Below are 17905 nucleotides of genomic sequence, written 5' to 3'. Positions count from 1 at the left end.
TGTGGGGCTCAGTGCAGGGTTCGATCCCAGAACCCTGGGATCACGACCTGAGCCAAAGGCAGAGGCTTTAACCACTGAGCAATCTAGGTACCCCTACATAAAATGATTTTATGAGGCTTTTTGAATGAGGCCTGAGAAGTTATAGTCATCAAGATAATTTTAGAAATTTTCCCGTTATTTGTTTGTGCCTAGAACATGGATTTCAAATAAAATCTTTTTCTCCAAATAATAAGATCTGTGCTTTCAGAATAATGTAAAATTCTTCTTCTTTTTCATTTCCATATTGATGAGCATTTAAAAATCAAATTTATATGTGCACATAGTTGAATGAGTCAGTCCATCCTATAAGATTTTTTTTTAAAGATTTTATTTATTTATTTGACAGGAGAGAGGTCACAAGTAGGCAGAGAGGCAGGCAGAGAGAGAGGGGGGAAACAGGGTCCCTGCTGAGCAGAGAGCCCAATGTGGGGTTTAATCCCAGGACCCTGAGATCATGACCTGAGCCGAATGCAGAGGCTTTAACCTACTGATCCACCCAGGCACCCCTCATCCTATAAGATTTTTTTTAAATTTTATTTATTTACTTAACAGACAGAGATCACAAGTAGGCAGAGAGGCAGAGAGAGAGGAGGAAGCAGGCTCCCCGCTGAGCAGAGAGCCCCATGTGGGGCTCGATCCCAGGACCCTGGGATCATGACCCGAGCTGAAAGCAGAGGCTTAACCCACTGAGCCACCCAGGCGCCCCCCTATAAGATTTTTTAAGACCTCCTTTCTCCCCCTCGATTTCGGGGGAAACTGGTTAAATTAATAGATGTTAATAGTTGACAAAAGGAGGCAGAGCTAATTAACTCCTGTTTTGCTTCTATTTTCTCTAACATAAACAGTGATCTTAAAATGGGAAAGTACTTATTAAACAACATGATGAATATAGTTTACTGTACATTAAGATGTAAAGAGAAAACAACAGCCTACTTTAGATAAATTCAGATGTTAAAGCCTTAACAATTTATGTCTAAGGATGCTGAAGAAGCTTTTTAGGTTCATTTTAGAACTCTGAAGTTTTAAGTCATCCCTAAAAATGAGAGAGTGAAAGAAGGAGAGATATGGAGAAAGATGGTGTATCTATGATGGGTCAATGTCCTAACTTTTTTTTTTTTAAGAGGGAAATGTCTAGTTAAATTCTAAATAGGATTATCCAAAATATAATTCATGAGCATTGAGAAGCAAATGAGTGGTTACTAAAAGGCAATCTGATTTTTCTCTTTGTAGGTTCCCAGGATTTCCAGTGTATGGGGCAGTACAGTGGGTGTCACTGCTTTCTTTCTGCTGCTCTGCTCCAAACTCTAGGTGCCAACGTCCTTTCAGCTTCATTCAAGGACTTTGCAAGAAATCTCCTTTCATTAAGTTTGGGAACACATGGTATAGTGATGATATAGCTAGGTTTCAGTAAGCCATTTGAAAACATCGTCTATTTTTGTGAATAGCATGGAGAAATATAGGCTGAATGATAGTACAGGGCAGTGATCTTGTGGTTATTTGAGTCGTCAAACCTTCCTCCTTCCTTCCTCATCTATAGGAAGATGTCAACCATCGGTACAACCGAGTAAATCACAATTGTTAGATTTCGGGTATCAAGGAGGAAATAGGGAAACTTCTCGCAAGGATATTTTTGGCATCCCCTCAAAAAATATCAAGTTGGCAACTTCTTGGTTATAGTTTCTGGGGATAGTATCCCTTGAGTAAATAGTTTTAAAGCCCAAAATGAGCTTTGCAAAGAATGAGAAAAGCAAAACAAAGGAGTGTTTCATATTTAAGATTTAAATCTCTGTTCTTGGACCCATGCCTAGTTCTAGCAAAACAACAATATCTATCCAACAAATCCCATACAAACTATCTACAGAAATGTTGATTTTCCAATTGATTTATTAATACATAATTGAAGAAAAACCACTATATTCTTCTTATACTTCTTTTTAAACAGCTCTTTAAAAAGTTAAATATGCTATATAAGCGTCACCTCAGAAAATCTCTCATTTTCACTGTGGAAGATAGTTTTATTTTATTGTAATATTTTTACAAATGGCAAAGGGACACTACAAAATATGTGAATTGGCCAAGATGACTAAGGGAGAAAGCTGGTATAAGATCACGATTTCTCCTCTTTTCTCCTAGTGTAATTCTCACTAACCTTTTTGTCTTAATGAAAACTTTCCTTAAGAAATATGTACCTAGGGGACACTGACATACAAAATGCTTTCCCCTTGTGGTATTTTGCTAGATTTATGGAAATCTTGCATCTCTGCTGCAACAGTTTGTAAAGAGGGAAAGAAAGCTGTTTGGTCCACTGTTTAGGGTGCCACCATTTGGTCATGCGGATCTAATAAGTCCTACAGTGTTGTGGTTCAGCTTTATTTAGTTTTGTGCTCACCCAAACTCTTGAGAATAAACCAAATGGCTTTCTCTCTCTAGTGCTGTATTAGCTCTGTGCCTTGAATGGAAATTAAATGCAAATACTTTCATTGCACTATCCCCTTGTTAATTTATCACATGTTTAAACACAGCAACATATTGGAAAACCTTGTTATTTCGTAATCTTCAGATTCTTTGCACAATGATATTAAGAACAGAATAATGAGTAAAGATAAGCCAATGAGAAGCACATGTCTACAGGGTAATTGGCATCCATCCCACAGCCATTAGTCTGTGGGATCTGGTGGAACTGCTTGAGTCAGCATGACAGAGCAAAAAAGAAGGAAGAAAGAAAATCTCTGAAATGAAAGGAGGTGAGCAAAGCACCTTTTTCAAGCAAATCGTTTATTTTCTCCTTTAAAATGTATGTTCTGGTGAAACTTGTGCTCTATAGCAGATTTTTAGTTTAAAGTTAATAACTGACAATGATGTTAATGATGGTGATAGTAATAGTAATAACAGTACAGAAGAGGGTCAACTTCTAGGCAAAAGTGAAGTTAGAGAAGTGTTTTGCAGGACAGAGCAGAAGGTCTTATACCAGAAGACACCCAACAAATATATGCAGACTTGATTGATTGTGCATGCGAGCAGGTAAGAGAATTAAGTTGCTCCATTGTTGTCTTGATATACCCATGGTGGAAATGCTAACCATAGCCAAATGTTGACCATGTGGGATTAAACTCATGAACAAGGATATGCATTCAGTGATGATTATGCACCTGTGAAAAGAGAGGTAAGGAAAAGGTGTTGGGGATTCTTCCTTGTCTTTCTTTTTTCTTAACACATTTTTTAATCCACATTTGGAGCTCTTGGTTCATTAAATTTGGTTTTAAAACCTGCCTTCAAATAAGGAAACATCACCCAACATCCATTTAGACAATATTTCCCAAATGGCTGCTCCCTAAACCGACTACTGTACTTAATGTAAACTATTATTCTAGACTTCTCTTAGTCTTTTTATCTTGACAGTCATGTTTCAAAAACAGGTAGTAATTGTTTTCGGTAGGGTTTTTTGTTTTTTTTTGTTTGTTTGTTTTACTTTAGCAGAGTATCGATGGGCTGGATGGCATGTTACGTCATAGAGACTTTTTAAAATGACATTGCTGACCCTAACATCCATATTTTAAAATGTTGACCTCTGTGATGCTTGTCTCTCATTCTTAAAATTTAGTTTAAAATCTGATCAATAAATAAAACATGAACAGTGTCCTAAGGCAGTTTTTGGAAAGTGATTTGTGCACCAAAATTCTATTTAAAATTTTGTTTCTGCTTACATACTTCTCAGTATCACGTTATACTCCTATTAACTGGTTGTCTCCCCAACCTCTTTCTTTCCTTACCTACATATGCCTTCTTGTCTTCCTTTCTTCCTTTTTTTCCACCTGCCTGCCTTTTTCTCTTCCTTCCAACATGGTGGATAGCGGTATCATCCACTGAGATGGGCAAGACTTAAAGAAAGAGTAGTCTTTGGAGGGGAAATCAAGAGTTCAAGCGCAGATACATCGTGATTAAAATGTTTGCAAACCTCCAAGGGTAGACATCAAGGTGCAGGATATATAAGCTAGGAGCCCAGCAGAGTGGGTTGGCCTGAAGATATAAATTTGAAAGTGAGCAGAGAATTCATATGTGTAAAGCCACAAGATTCAATACAGTCACTTAAAGAGTGAGTGCAGTGAGAAAGAGAAATGCCTAAGGACGAAACTCAGGGTACTCTCACATTTAAAGATCAAGAAGAGAAAAAAAGAAAAAATAATATTTAAATGTATTAATACAATTTTATTATAAAGAGTTTCCCATCGTTATGTATCACTATTGTTATTTGGATTTGGCATTGGACATGGTTTTCTCTTTTTTAGAACTTCAAAAATTTGCTGTCTAAAGTCTACAGAACATGTCAAATTTAAGTCGCTTGGTCCAGTACTGTGAAGGGAATCCATATCAGTGCTGGTTGGGAGGCCAGTTCTTAGATAATGAGGCTTGCTGAGACTTAGCCAAGTAAAGTACATTATCAAATAACAGAACTACACAGGTGTCAGTACATGTTGGGTAGAAATCTAAAACGCAATTGAGAAGTGAGACAGGAGTGTCTGGAACTAAGAGTCCCACTAAAGTGGGAAGGTAAAATAGACAGGAAGTGAGATCAACAAAGGTGATACTGGTAGGGTCAGAATAAGGCTGTCTGACGTGAGGCTGGTGGATTGGAGACCGGTAGGTTGTACTCAATCTCCCGAGTACATTCTGGAATCTACCTCTGAAGCTGTGCTTGTAACAGCCAGACCACATCAGAGAAAACATACCATCAGACTTTTTTAGCATTGCTGACTTTAAAGTGATCAGTCATCTTCTCCCAAATGTTCCCACTTATTAGAATCGTGGCTTCTTTTGAAGGGTAAGACTCAGATTCATATTTCATTAATGACGATCAGCTACCACCAGGCTCCGGGCTGGTCACTTGCACATATATCAGCTCTTTTAGGGATTAAAGTGTCATCTTGGCCAAGGAGGAAGTTCATAGAAATAACTTATACTGCCATGGTTTAAAAGCCATTTGTAAATTTCCTAAATCCTCTTGTGTGCAATATTTGCTTAATAGTTTATCTCATCTGGAATATTTGAAAATTTGGTTCTATATGATTTAGATGTGGTGTCAGAGGAAGTCTTCACAGCTAATTTTCTTCCCCCATGCAGAGAAGGACACATCTGACATAATATAATAAGTCACATTGCCAGGGTAAGAATAAATAGCAACTGTAAACAAACAAATTAGAAACTAAGTCATAAAATGAAAGGGCACTGGAAATGAGACCAAACATTGTTATTGTGGAGGGGCCCGAGTCTGGTATTAAATTAGGCAAATGGGTCTTTGACTGTGTCATGCATGTGATTATCTCCTCTGAGATCAGTTGTTCCTTCCTGGGTTGTTTGTGTCCCTAAGGACCTTGTATGATGTAGCAGGGTCAGAGGATTGTTTTCTAAGTTTTAGGAACAGAAAGAACATCTCAGCTTGGACAGAGCTTTGCGTATTTGCCCTTAGTGTCATTTTCCCACTATACCATGTCAGTTTTGACCGCCTTTTCTGACCCTGAAACTTCAGTGTGTTGACCGAGTCTCAGTTCTGCATCACCTTTCTGGTGGGTTCGGGTTATTTTATCATGAACTCATCCTATGTCTTCAAACCAGAACAGATGACTAAATCAGTGCTTACCCAGCACACGATGTGGAAGCCCTAGCATATTCCCCACGTGGAGTGAGTCTGGTCCTCTGGAAAGAGGAGATGGGCAGGAAGAGAAACCACATTTCCCCCCAGTGGCATTCCCCATGCCTCGGTACCAGGAGTGTGAACAGCCATCATTTCTCGTTCTGGGTTCTCCATTTCCCTTCCTAGAGGTGATATTGTTGTGTGCATCGGGTGAACCCATGTAATAGGCAACTGCGTGATTTCTTTACTTGACCTGGACCAGTAGGAGAATAAAGCATACATGGGACTCAGAAACTCTGATGTGCACAAGCTTTTGTTAGCTCCTTGGTATAAAAGTCCTATTCTTCCCCTTCTTCATCTTTGGCCAAAAAAACTTCTCTCAGAATACTCCCAAGACTAGTAGTTTTCAATTTGGGGTACCCCTTAGGATCACCTGGGGAACTCACAAAGATCAGCATTTTAAGTCTCCCAGGTGATTTCAACATGCAGCCAAGTTGAGCACCATTGCCCCAGTCCTTCTTCCAAGTTCAGGCTAACAAGGCCAAGAGTAAACATGCCCCTAATTCTCATCTAATGATTAATTTGTATTTTCCTCATGTAATGTCATTATGATTAGGCGAGGGCAGCCAGGAACAGAACACATATAACTGAGTTTCAGACTTTTGCCTCTCAGGAAAATGTCTTTCTCTATTCTTGGCTGCTGTCACTCTTGAGGTTGAAAGAATGCAAACCACTCCACATGTCTTCCAGTTGGCTCTTCTTGTTTTGTTCTTTCTCCCCCAGGTCTGGCTCTCTAGAAATTCTGGCTGATGATCTATGACGTACTGCTTAGTGCTTTGATGCCTTTCCCACCACTTAACCACTTAACTTCCTCCTCTCATCAATATTTGCCTCTCGATAGTAGATAACATTTTACAAAACAGCGTCTGCTGGGGAAGAGAATTAAGGAGACTTTAGGTGGTGAAAGTGTTGGTGATTTGAAAAACATGTGTGCTTTGGTCAGTGAGGAAGGCTGTTACCACCAGATAGTGAGGGTTGAGGGTAGCATGGGCTGACTGCACGGAAGAGCAGACACTGCTCCCTGGCCTGAAATTTCTACTCAGAAATTTGTATCAGTGCCTAACCAGGACTTCTACCAGAATGAGCCTCAGAACCCACAGTCCAGTCCTCCATCATTGAGGATTGGCCTGCTTTGACCTTGGTGAGTTCAAATTACATCAAATATTGCTGGTTTCACCAGGCCTCCAGCTATATCTTGGACCTTAACTTGTATTCAGACTGAAGCCATTGATGCCACATTTCCCTTTGAAACATCAAAATGAGCTCATCCCTGATGCCCCAGACTTACTCATTTCTGTGGTTAACTCTTGCCTGGTGTCACAATCTGTGCTTCTGTTATGAAAGGGGACCTCAGCTTCACTGCTTACCCTATTCAAACTTCATTCCATCATAAATCAGCTTTCTTGCATCCTCCCTTTCCTTATGGAATGCTGTTGCTGCTTCTCTACCAGAACCACCCCAAGGCTTTTCCAGGGATGTATCATTTCTGCTGTATCCCTTCAAATACAGACAACCCCAGAATTGTAAAATTTTGTGTTTTCTGCTTCTCTACAAAAAAGACATCTATAAATACCCCCTCCCCCTTTTTTTAAGCTTCATGAGAAAAGATCCTGCCACTCCAAGGATTCTGCCATCTGGAATGACATGATCTGGCCTTCCTTATCCCCACCTTCTACTTTCCTATTGGATGGTCACTTATGTTAATTAAAAATGTATGCAAATGTTTTACCTTTACCTTCTTCGTTGCATAATCGTACCATAATCCTAGCTATATTTCCAAGGACATTTTTTTTTGTAAGCATAGAAGAATAAAAACTTATGTACAATAGTGAACGTGTGCAAAAATGAGAATGTGTTTTTATTTTTCATGATTGATCTCTTTTTGTACTCTAATCTCCATTACCTTCATAGTGGGAAACATAAAACCAGAACACAAAGCCCTCAAAACCCTAAGTGTATCCTTTTGAAGTTTGGAGTCTTTTAAAGCTTTTAAAAGAGCCATCATTTGGGTAGATGGTCATTCAAGACAAAGTTAGACTCCTTATCAGGACAATTTCTCCCTTCTTTTTTTTTTTTTTCTCTTATTTTTTAAGATTTTTTTTAATTTGACACACAGAGAGAGAATAGCAAGGGGAACAGCAGGCAGAAGGAGAGGGGGAGGCAGGCTTGCCAAGCAGGGAGCCCTATGTGGGGCTCGATTCCAGGACCTCCATCGGACCCTGGGATGGAGCCAGATGTGGGGCTCGATGCAGGGCTCATTATGGAGCCCACTGGGATCATGACCTGAGCCAAAGGCAGATGCTTAATGACTGAGCCACCCAGGCTTGCCTATTTCTCCCCTTTCTTAAAAACAGTTCTCTCCTTTCCTCTTTTTCAAGAGAATTTTTTTTTTTTCAAGAAAATTGTTGTGTAGGGGGATGCTAACAGACTCTGGCATGAAGGTGGGGGTTCTTGGTCTGAGTTTTCCCAGAGCCATTTCTAGTTTTAAATGCAGCATGCGCCTAAGCTGGTCTTACCCCTGGTGGACATTGCTGTTTGCTGGGGTGCAGCTGATTGCCTCTGGTCCTTGGCGAAGGTATCCCAGTATTCATGTAAATCATTAGCACCCACTACAGTTTCTGTTTGGTTGGATCTTCTATTCTGTGGCCTTGTCGTCCTTACCCCAGGCCCACTTGTAGCACACTGGTTCCCTCAGCACCTCTGTGTACCCTTTGGGACAAAAACAGGGAGCCTTCCGGTGCTTCCTCTGTGCCCTGCTGGAGGGTGTGCAACTGAACTCCTTTACCTTCCTTTGGCCAGACTTCCAGCCAGAAGGTATAACACAAGCCTCCACCTGCTTTTCAATTTCCCTTCAAATCTTCTGACTTCTGTGGGGGTTTCTGCCTTCTGCGCTTTCCTTTCCTCTCATCTACACTTCTCAAATGAGTGGCTTCTGCTCCCACCATGTTACTAAGACTACTTTTCATAAGGTCATGAGTAATCTAATTGCCCCAATTTTTTAAGTATTTTCAGCATTTTCTTACTGGACTTTTCTGCTTCATTTGACACCTTCATCCCTTTATTTTCCAAACGCTGTGCTTTCCCAGTTCCACTCAAAACTTTTTGCCTATTTCCGATTTTGTTTTCGCCTTCGGTGCCGGTGTTAGTGAGAATTCTGTCCTTGAATTGTTTCTTCTCTTATTCGGGCTAAGTCCAGGAGGTGAGGACATTCTGCTTTTATTCCTGTGTTAAAACTACTTTCTTTACTGCTGCTGGAAAAATAAAAAATAAAAACAAAAAAAGTATGTCTCCAGTTCAGAACATTTCTCCAAGCCCATAGACTCCTCTATTGAACTACCTCCTGGATATTTCCAGGTCTTTCGAAGTGAACACGGACAAACTAAACTCATTATCCTTCCCAGCTTCTCAGGATATATTTCACGGTCTCAACCGATAACATTTTCTCCCTAGCCCCTGGAGCTGGATTATTTGGGACTCATTTTTGGCTTTTTATGATTCTTGAATCTCCTGTATTCTCACAATGAATCACCAAAACCTGCCAAGTTTCTTCCTGTTTTATGCTAATTTGTCGGTGATCTCTAGTCATCACTTACATATCTGCGTGTCTTTGTATTTATCTATCAATGTATCATCATATATCAGTCATCTTCTATTATGTGTCCATAATGAAAATATTTCTCTCAAAGTTTACCTATTGTTAAATGATTAAGTGTAAATACAAATAAAAATTTAGAAACAGGGTAAATAGACAATTTCTAGAAGGGGGAAAAAAAAGTAAGTACGTAGTCAGTAAAGACACACATTGTAGTTACTTGGCTGTAATTAAGCCTCAAACTCAGAACCAAACTTCTGGGTAGCCAAAAATGAAAGTGAGACCAGGTCTCTTACCTAATTCTTCTTATCAGGAAAAACAAATGAAATTTCACAATTTAAGCTGTAAACTCTGATTAGCTGAAGCTTTGGGTTGATAAAGGTTTGCTTATCTTTCCTTTTTAACTTATAGGTCGCAGTAAATTGCTCTTTTAAACAACTCTCTCTGGGCCAGTCTCCTTTGGGCACTTAATGCTCCTTGAGCCTTCTCATTTTTTCCCAGTGTGTCCCAAGCTTAGGGCATACATACTTTGTTGATGGCAGCCCCCAATCCTTTCCTTTGTTCCGGCAGCTGTGTTCTGTAAACTTGTCTTTTTTTGTTGTTTGTTTTAAGATTTTATTTATTTATTTGACAGGGTGGGACATAGGGAGAGAAGGAACACAAGCAGGGGGAGTGGGAGAGGGAGAAGCAGGCTTCTTGCCGAGCAGGGAGCCCAATGTGGGGCTCGATGTGTGGCTTGATGTGGCTCTACCCCAGGACCCTAGGATCATGACCTGAGCCTAAGACTGAGCTACCCAGGAGCCCTATTGTCTCTCTTTCTTTTTTTTTTTTAATTTTTTATTTTTTATAAACATATATTTTTATCCCCAGGGGTACAGGTCTGTGAATCACCAGGTTTACACACTTCACAGCACTCACCAAAGCACATACCCTCCCCAATGTCCATAATCCCACCCCCTTCTCCCAAACCCCCTCCCCCCAGCAACCCTCAGTTTGTTTTGTGAGATTAAGAGTCACTTATGGTTTGTCTCCATCTTGTTTCATTTATTCTTCTCCTATGATCTCCCTGATATGAGGAAGTGGTGTCTCTCTTTCTTTAAAGTGCAGCTCTCTCTGCAGCTCAGCATTGTCTAACGAGACTTCAAGCAGATTTATACATGTCAGAGGTTTTAATTGGGGTCTAAGTCATATTCCCGTTTGGATTCAGACATGCCTATACAAGTTTGTGGGTCCATTGGGGCTGACTCCCTGGTGCCTTATTTCCCAAAATGACTGAGAAGTCTCTGATGAAGGATTGTGCTCACCTTAATGCCAGCAATAGCATGTGAAAATGCCACTTACAGTTATTATTTGTGAATGAAGCAAATATAGTAGCCTTTACAGCAGACACCCGTTAGCCTACCTCTAGACCTGGAGGAAAATAGCAGTGTCTCCTGACATTACTGCAGGCAGACCAGGCACACAGTGTCCGTAGCTGCTGTGTCGCCCTCTCCACTGGGAGCAGAGCTAGCTGTGCCATGCCTTCGGAGCTTCCAAATGTGTGGTAGTGGAGAGCCCAGGCTGGCGTGCCAGACAGACGGGGAGGGGAGTCCTGGTTCTCTGCTCCTTTCTTCTGTGTAGCCCTGGGCAACTTCCTTTATGTCTCTGACCCTGTTGTTCTGAGGACTAAAAATAAGTCCTGTGAGGGTGCCTCTGTGGCTCAGTCTTTCAAGCAGCTACCTTCTGCTCAGGTCACCATCCCAGGGTCCTGGGATAGAATCCCATGTTGGTCTCCCTGCCCAGCAAGAACCTGCTTCTCCCTCTGCCCCACCCTGCTCGTACTCTCTCTCTCTCTCAAAAATAAATAAATATGTAAAAAATATAAATATAAATATAGATATATAATATGTAATATATATATAAATAAATATAATCTTAAAAAAAACAAGTCCTATGGTGCACTCAAACATATTCGGCATATAATAAGTGCTCAATAAATGGGAGTTGCTATTAATAATATCAGCAGATTCACAGACTTGTACCCCTGGGGCAAATAATATAAAATTAAAAAATAATACCATCATCATCATTATTATCAGGCATCACTGTAGGAATGAGAAGCAAGGGAAGAAGAAAATCATGAGCTACATGGGAGATGAAAAGTTGGCTTTGGGGGCTCTGGTGAGACACACATAGAGGTTTTGTAAACTCATTAGGAAAGGAAATTGAGGAAGATTAGGATTCTTGGAATGTGTGGTGTATGAGAGTTGAAAAGATTTACGTGATCTCATTTCCTATCTATAGAAATTGAATTGTTACCAGATTTAGGGGTATGATAATTTCTTTATAAATATTAAGATAGAAAAGATACTTCCTGGGCTATCTTCTATGTCAGAGTTGTATAATCTGGATGGTTTATTTGTTTTGTTTTATTTATTTATTTTAAGGTTTGGAACTGTTTCTGAAGTTGGCCTTTATCCTATTGCTACTATATAACCTATGAATATTATGCAACAATACTTGACCTTTCTGTAATATTTTACAAAGTTGACCATTCCCTCGTTGGAGACTTCTACAAAACCAATTTCTTCTGTTTTTTTTTCCTACCATTCAGATCCTTTTTTCTGGAAACTACTTTTTTTTTCCCCTAAGGTTTCTCCCTCTTTGAAGCTCTTAACTATCCATATTTCCCAGGACCATGTTAGCTCATCGGTCTTCTCACCTTTTAATGATCTGTAGTACATTCAAAACCCATGGCTTAAAGTGCCATTTATAGGCATGTGACTTGCAAGTCTATTCCAGAGCCTGACCCTTCTGAGTTGTTGGGTCGGTACACCCAATCATGTCAGGTTCAGCAAAGAGGCTTTAAACAGAATTGGTGGGACAGAACTTCAGCTACTGAAATGGGGATTTCCATTCACACAGGTGCTCATTTGGCCCCTGACATGTTTCTCTCCAGGTCTAGGTAGAAGCATCTTGGTGGAAATGTACAGATACTGGTCCTGCCAGCTATGTCAAATGATTTCTACCACTTGTCAGTTGCATAAACTCATGAAAGTTACTTAACCCCAGAAAGCCCTGATTTTGTCATCTTTAAGATAGGGAGAATGTATATACACTTTTAACTTCTTGCCTCTGAATCCAATAGATGCTTCCAGGATCTACATTTTGTTGTTGTTGTTGTTGTTAGATTTTGTAAGTTCTCTTCTTAGAGTATTTTATTTTAAGGGGCAAGGGTTTTATACACAATTATGGCCATGTTGAGTAACATCTTTCATTGGTACTGTTTGTTTTAAATTACTTTCTTCCCTATTGGTTCAATCTAGTTGTCTAGAGCATGTATTGTGCTGTTACCATGGAAACCCAGCCATTACACTATTGGTTAGAATGTCCCAAGGTTGTCCATTATATTCCATCACCTATTTACCCTCAAAAAAGCCAGTATCCCACATATTAGGATTAGCCTGTAACCTCTAGCGATCTATCACCTACACTTAAAAATTCGATGTGGTTTTTCATTCCTAATTTGTTTTTTAGTCTTTCCTTTTTTTATTGGCCCAGAGACAGGTCTTTTCCCCCACAGATTTGTTCTGAATGCTGGTCTTTGTGGTCTCCAGTGTTTATGACCAAGAAGTGTACTTTCTGTTATTAAAAGAAATAATCCAAAGATGTTCCCTACTTTTAAGCACGCTTGCTTCAGCAGTTCGAAGTGGGTGGGGAGACTTTCTGTGCTCCAACAATGAAACAGGGCTGAAAAGAAAATGTTAACCTGCTATCTTCGATTTACATAAGCCTGTTTTTCCTTTCCTTACCACCCTGCTTCTTAGGGAGTCTGGATTCCTTGACTTCAGTAAAAAGATGGCGATAGCCTTTCAAACTCTCAAGATTAGTCTTTTTAATGTTTATTCACTGTTAAATCTGTTTGTTTCCTTTGGCCCTAATCTCTACAAATGTGTGATACACATGATGTAGACCTCATTGTCCCTGAGAAAATCACTTTCTGAACTCTCAATTATTGGTATGTGAAAAAAAAAAAATGGATGTTGATAAAACAAAAAACTGAAATAAAAATAATGTTCCACTGGGATATGCCACTGAATCATGTTAAAATTACAAGTATGTCTATTTCTGTTTCCTTGTGAATGTAGTCTGTTTTGCTTTTTTCTAGTAATTTTTCCCTTTTTCCAAATGAACCCATAAGTTAATCTACATATATAATAGTTTCCAAATGTGTCTTTTGTAATCATTAAGTTAACTTAAATAGATATACAGTTGAAGCACAAGAATGCTATGGGTGGATTAGTAAATGTGATATTTATACCTTAAGCCAGATTCTCTTTTGGAAAAATAAAGTAGTATATGAAGGAAATGTAACGTAAGATATGCATATGACTATTGCGCTTGCTTTTGAAGTCCTCTGTGTTATCTCATCTTATAGCCTAGAGAAGAGAGTCAATGTCGTGTCAGAGAAAGAACATTGCTCTGTGCGTTGGCCTATCTGCATGTTCTCAGCTGGGTCATGTACCAGCAATGTGACTGACTCATTTACATCCCATTCATGAGTTTCAGTTTCCTCACTTATAAAATGGGCCTAGGCTAATGATATATTTCCTGGGGCACCCGGGTGGCTCAGTGGGTTAAGCCTCTGCCTTCAGCTCAGGTCATGATCTCAGAGTCCTGGGATCAAGCCCCGCATTAGGCTCTCTGCTCAGTGGGGAGCCTGTTTGCCCCCCTTCTCTCTACCTGCCTCTCTGCCTACTTGTGATCTCTCTCTATATCAAATAAATAAACAAAATATTTAAAAAATAGGTAAAAATAATATATTTCCTATCTTCTGACAAGGTTATTATAAAGATTTGAGGAGAAAAACTATAGGAAAGCACTTAACCTCAAACAGAATATGGAAAAAAATAAGAAATCTTGGCTGTGTGCCAGCTCATATACTGAAGAGTTTAACAAGTCCAGGACAGAGTCCCCATTACCCTTAATGTAAGTGTAAGTGTTGGAGCTAGAGTACATGGCTCCCACTGACAGCATCTCAGCCCTTCTCAAGCTTTAAGGAGCTTTTTTACCTACTTGGGAAACACAAAGCTCTCCTGCATCTTTTTTTTCTGTTCGAGGTCGTCCTAACATGTGAGGGGTGGATGCCCTTTCCATTCTTGCCTGTTGTCAGCATTAGTTGGGCAGAATTTTGCCATATTATACATCCATGCTTTCTTTCTCCCCACACCTAAATCCAGACTTGGAAGGCAGAATGATCTTGTGGAAAAGAGCACTGGACTGATTGAGATGTAGGAAGTAGGTTCCAATCACAGTTCTGGCAGTAACTTGTTTGATAACACTCACACATCATCTAATTGTCCATTCCTTATATTTATACAGTTGTAGAATCTCTGAGTTCGAAAGATAAACAACAACAATAGCATAAGATCATTGATTTACCTGTCCCTTGCAAAAATAAAAAGCTGTTTAAATCTTTTACTCAGGGGCTTCTGGGTGGCTCAGTCGGTTAAGCGTCTGCCTTCGGCTCAAGTCATGATCCCAGGGCCCTGGGATGGAGTCCTGCATCTGGCTCTCTGCTCAGCAGGGACTCTGCTTCTCCCTCTCTCTCAAATAAAACAAACAAACAAACAAATAAATCTTTTAAAAAAATTATTCATCATTTCCAATGATAGGGATATGACAGGCATGTGAGATGATAGATTTAGGAGGCAGAATTCAATTTAAGTCTCTGCTTAGCTACATACTATATGTGTGACCTTGGGAAAGTTATTTATATCCTCCATGCCCCAGATTCTTCTCTTTTCAATGGAAATAATAATATACAACATAGGGTTGTGGTGAGGATGGCACGAAATCCTGCACATAAAGTGCTTAGCCTGGAACCTGGCACATGATGAAGAGCCCAACAAATTTCCATGGTGGTTGTCCTTCCTCTCCTCCTCCTCCCTTTAATTACTCTTAGTACTGTGTGGTTGTTCATACTCAAATTGAGCATTACCAGTGATGGAAACTGATTACCTTCTCAAATTACCTCTACGAATAATTTTGTAAAATCATAATCGTTAGAAGCTTTTCTTTCTAGTCAACCCCAAATTACATCACTTTATTTCTAGACATTTTTTGGTCCAAGTTCTGACCTCTCAGCTCATGACCACCTGTTGTATATTTAAATATGGCTCTCGTGCTCCCACATTACCCTGTTTTCCTCTAACTTCTTTGGTTTTTCCCTTTGACCCTTTCTTTCAGTCAACTTTCATATACCAACTTTCAAATTACTCTTGAATGCTTGCCATTAACATGATATCAACCCTTTCAATCAACATTCACATACTGGTTTTTATTTCTAAGACATTTAGTGTTTCTTCGGGCAAATCTTCCTTTTCTGTGTCTGGAAAGGACCAGTGGTCGCTCAGGGCATGGGTCCATCCTCATGATACTGCCGGGTCTGCTTACTTTGATTCCACATCTGAAGTTACAGTGTTCTTTATAGAGTTGTTGAAGAAAATGGGGTGGCATTTTCAATCCTATGGTGATTTTTATACAAAGAAATGTGTGGAAGCACTATTAACATTTTTATGTATCCTAATGGGTTAGATTGACTAACCAAATTTCATTTTTATGTCCTCATGAAATTTGGACCTTTAAAAATATCATACAATTTATCCACAGAATAAGCTTGTAAAACAGAGAGGTGGTAAGCATTATTTCCTCCAGCTTTACATAGATCTGAAACCAGACGTTTCCCTGGGGCAATGGCCAAATTACTTCTACAGTACAGTTATTTCCCAGCCAACCAGCCAAGGAATGGTTTTTTATGTCATGGCAGACTGGCCAATTTTGAAAACACATATTCTGTCCTTTTCCACAGAATTGCCCTTTATATATTTGTGAAGACACAACTATGTACTTCACTTCAATACTTACCACTTTGTACTTGTCTCACCTACCCTATCAGACCAGAAACTCTTAGAGGCAAGGAATTTATTTTACTCTCCTTTGCATGTCTTATTCTGCCTAACATAGCACCCAACTCCAGACTTCACTCAGTGAATCTCATGGAGGAGCACCTGTTTGGTTCAGTTAAGTGTCTGACTCTTGATTGCAGCTCAGGTGATCTCAGGGTTGTGATATTAGCCCTACCCCAGGATTCATGCTGGGCACTGGGTATGAAGCCTCCTTGGGATTCTTTCCCTCCCTCTCTCTTTGCCCTTTAATCAATCAATCATCAATCAATCAATCAATCTTGTTGAATTGAATTGCAACAAGGATTGTAAGAGCTAAGTGAGTAAGTGAATTTAGTTCTGAAGGAGACAGAGGATATAAATATCCATAAAGATATTTACCTGGAGTTGTCAAAAAGTTTAAATCAGGTTAATTCATACTCTTCATTTTTATCAGTTGATTATAGCATACATGGATCAGTTTTTAAATTTTTTTTAAAGATTTTATATATTTATTTGACAGAGCAAGAGACAGCAAGAGATGGAACATGAGCAGGAGGCGATGGAGAGGGAGAAGCAGGCTTCCTACTGAGCAGGGAGCCAGATGAGGGACTGGATCCCAGGACCTTGGGATCATGACCTGAGCCGAAGCCAGACACTTAATGACTAAGCCACCCAAGTGCCCCCAGTTTTGATATTTAAAGCCAAAATGATTCTCCACACTATGTTAAAATTAAATATTTATTATTGCTAAGATAACTAATATATAATAATTACAAATTTCCATTTTTTTCTTCACTCATCATTAATGGTTATTATAGCATTGCTGAGGAAGCCAAGATACTGGTTTTATTTCTTACTGACAAAATTTCTTTCAGTCATTTGTTTCAATATTTGAAGAAATAGCAGTAGGAAAAGGCAACATGAAAATAATACTAATTATAATCAGTTTCCATGAGAGAAGAAAGGATTATCTTTTATTTTAACCAAAGATAGGCTCAAAACTAGAAAGGTTTTCTTTATCTAAAAATATTCTTACATAAATAGTCATATTCCAAAATATATTTGAGAGATTATCCAGTAATAATAGAAGGATACTATGGAAATGAAGGATACATAATCTTCCTTAAATACTAGATCCACAAGAGCTTGCTGTATCTTCATTTTCTCAGTGAAAACTCTTTGTTCCAATAAGCAGAAAGAAAAGAAAATTATTTTTTGAAGGCCCCTAGAGAAGACTCATTGTATTGGTCAAACAAATTGAATCAAAACAATGGATGTTTTGAGCATGTGAATCATTCCTTTCAATTCTTTAGTGCTGATTGTGATGTGATTTCTCTTAATACCTGTGATACTGCAATAGTCCACAGACTCCTTCCTGCCTTAAAGGCAGGTAGTGAAAGTAGGATCTGATGGTCAGTTAAAGAGAGAAAAAGAAAGAGAGAAAATGGACAGACATATTTGGTTTTGATCTCCATCTCTTCCAGTTACCCCTTTAGCTCATTTCCTACTTCAGACCTTCTCACCTCAGTGACTAGTTTGATATAGTCCCAGACGGAGGCTCCAGAAAGGATTTATCTGAAAACTAGTAACTGTTGGTATCATGCGGCCTAAGATCAGCCTTCCTGTGGACTCTGAAAGCCTGGGGTGTTGCCCTCATTC

The 17905-nt window shown here is 39.4% G+C and overlaps 1 long non-coding RNA gene across 2 annotated transcripts in view; it reads left to right on the top strand.

Moving 5' to 3' along the window:
* The first annotated feature begins 2702 nt into the window (after positions 1 to 2702).
* LOC309869113 overlaps positions 2703 to 17905 on the top strand; it is a 33392-nt gene continuing 18189 nt past the window's right edge. The window contains exon 1 of one of the 2 annotated variants that reach the window (XR_014313995.1): positions 2703 to 2783. This is a non-coding gene — a long non-coding RNA (uncharacterized lncRNA). The remainder of the gene's footprint in view (positions 2784 to 17905) is intronic. The other variant, XR_014313996.1, reaches the window with a different exon arrangement.

This window comes from Mustela nivalis, assembly GCF_964662115.1.
Source record: "Mustela nivalis genome assembly, chromosome: 7".
NCBI lineage: Eukaryota > Metazoa > Chordata > Mammalia > Carnivora > Mustelidae > Mustela > Mustela nivalis.
The sequence above is the reverse complement of the archived record's forward strand: the minus strand, read 5'-3'. Positions and strand labels throughout refer to the sequence as shown.